Genomic DNA, 2,425 nt, shown 5'->3' with positions numbered 1-2,425 from the left:
CCGGGGGGGGGGGGGGGGGGGGGGGGGGGGGGGGACCAAGGAAGGGGACTGGATGTGACTAAAATCCTGGGGCAGAGGTTGCAAGAGCTGTGTGAAGTCAGCCCATGGTCAGTGGAGAGACCGTGGGTGCAGGCGCTGTTCCTGGCCCATCTGCTCCTGGCCACAGCATGAGTCTCCTGTCTCCTGGCGGAGATCCCCGACCCTCCAAGTGAGGTGTGCAAACAGCACCTGACAGAATCCACCAGCTGCGTGGGGAGCATGTGGAAGATGCTGGTCTCATCACCTTGTCCTGACTGGCTGCCCCAGCTCCTCTGGATAAGTGTCCTCTGCCTGTGGCCTCTACCCTGTCACAGGCCCAATAACCTCCTATGTTTCTTTTGTTTCATATTCACCCCTGAGTGTCTCTTGGCCACTAGAGCCTTTGCTCCCACTAGACAGCCTCTCACCCTGGCCACTCACAATTGTCCCACCCCCATCACAACCCCCTACCCTATGGCCTCCCATCTGCCTCCAGCAGTCTATCACCTGGCTATTTCTCAGTGTCACTCAGTGGCACTCCTGCTGGGCTCCATCCCACAGAGCTTGTGTCCACACAACAACTGCTGGTTGACTTCTCCCGTCCCAGTGATCTTGAGGCTTCATCTTCTAAGCTGTCCAATCTCTGCCCTCTCCTGGTGGCAAGTGGCTGCCAAGGCCTTGCTCTTATCCACCTTACCACACAGCCAATCCCAGCAAGAACGTCTTTCCCTCCACCTACCAGAGATCTCATTCTGGGGAGACCTCACACATTTGTAGATGGAGGCTGGTGAACTTTGGTCAATTCCAATGTCTGGAAGCTACCAAGTCATACTAATTATCAAGGTCTGCAGGCCCCCAAATCTCCTTAAGCTTAAAAAGTCTCAAGCCTTATCCTTTCCACAGCCTGCCTTTCCCTCCTAAGCCACCAGTGAATCTGGGGTCAAATCAATAGCTGAGGTTGCTAAATTCCAGCAAGAATCTTCTAAGAAACATCCAAGAGAGAAAATGATAAGAGTCAGTTTCCACCCTAAATAGTCCTCTCCCTGCCTCCTCATTTGTTTCTACAGAAGCCCAGAGCTTTGCCTACAAGACAGAGACCCCATGTGGTAACAAGTGTGGGCCTTCAGAGACCCCTCTAACTGGACAGGAGGGCAGGAGGCCTTCTCAGCCCCTCACATGCAATGTAATGGGCACAACCTGGCATAGTGCAAATGGGCTGGGGACTGGGGAGAGGCATTCTTGATCCAAGTAAAAGTCAAGAAATGTCCAGGAAGGAGCCACAAGAGCAGAGTGCGAGCGGGACCTCAGGAGACACAAGCCACAGCACAGCAATGCTGGAGAGTAACATAGGATCCCAGCGGTCAAGGGCCAAAGACACCAGAAAGACAGCAGCTGCCAAGGAGAAGCCCCATGCCTGGGAAGTCACCTTGGGAGTCAGTGTGATGGCAAACTCCCAAACCGATAATGTCAGTCTGAGTTCAGAGTGCGTAGGGGCCAGTAACAGCCCCTCACCCTGTAGAATTTCTGTAATGTGGGATGCAGGAGAGCCACACCTTAAGGCCCAGGCTTCTGGTGAGTCTGAGCACAAAGTGGAGGCAGAGTCAGAGAAGCAGACTCAAGACTGTGCAGCTGGAGTCCTCCTTCAAGACCAGGCCATTGCGATGCTCCTCGCTGCAGACACCTTGTCTTCTCAGGCCTCTGTCCAGTTCCCAGGGCGTGTCCAGAAGTGACACATCAGCTTCCCAGGGGCTATGTGGCCTCTTATGGAGGGGACAGAGCAGCCAGGGGAAGCAGAAGCCAAGAATCCCCAAATTCCAGAGGCTACAGGAGAATCAGAGCAAGATGTCTGGCCCTAATGACAAGAAAGAGGGCTGCAGAAGGCCCCTAGAAAAACTTCAGTAGTCACAAAATCTGTTTTCCCTCATGTTGGCACACACTCTGGGTGCTAATGGCTTCTTCCTACCAGGATACGCATTGTATCCTAATAAATGTTTTTCCTCCTCAGAGGCAGTGGCTCTGTCTGTGCCATGAGGGGCATATGGAAGGGGTCATCTCTTCCGGAGTACAGCTTCTAGAAGGGACTGGGCCTGAGGAAGGCTGACCGAAGCCTCTCACAGACCCGCCCTCACCCCAGAGTCCCTCCCTGCACCTTGTTTTCACTACATGGCCACTAACAGAAAGCCTTCAGGACTTGTCAGGATGAGCAAACCCTGAGAAGACCCCACCCAGAGTGGGGCTCACCATCTCCCAAGCTAACCCTCAACCTTGAACTTGGTGTGCTGTAGGGGATGGGTTCACAGAGGTCATGGAGGCCAATTCCTCTCTGCCCAGAATGTTGGAGCCAAGTAGCCTCACCTGTCACAAAATGGGCTCAGGACATCTGGGAGGCAGAGCTGGCCCCAAGTCC

At 54.1% G+C, this 2,425-nt stretch overlaps 1 pseudogene; it reads left to right on the top strand.

Moving 5' to 3' along the window:
- The window catches only part of LOC103600190, a 48,879-nt pseudogene extending 46,959 nt beyond the window's left edge, over window positions 1-1,920 (top strand).
- The last annotated feature ends 505 nt before the right edge of the window (window positions 1,921-2,425 follow it).

This window comes from Galeopterus variegatus, unplaced genomic scaffold (genome assembly GCF_000696425.1).
Source record: "Galeopterus variegatus unplaced genomic scaffold, G_variegatus-3.0.2 Scaffold3259, whole genome shotgun sequence".
Taxonomy (NCBI): Eukaryota; Metazoa; Chordata; class Mammalia; order Dermoptera; family Cynocephalidae; genus Galeopterus; species Galeopterus variegatus.
This window is presented reverse-complemented; position numbering and strand designations above follow the sequence as displayed.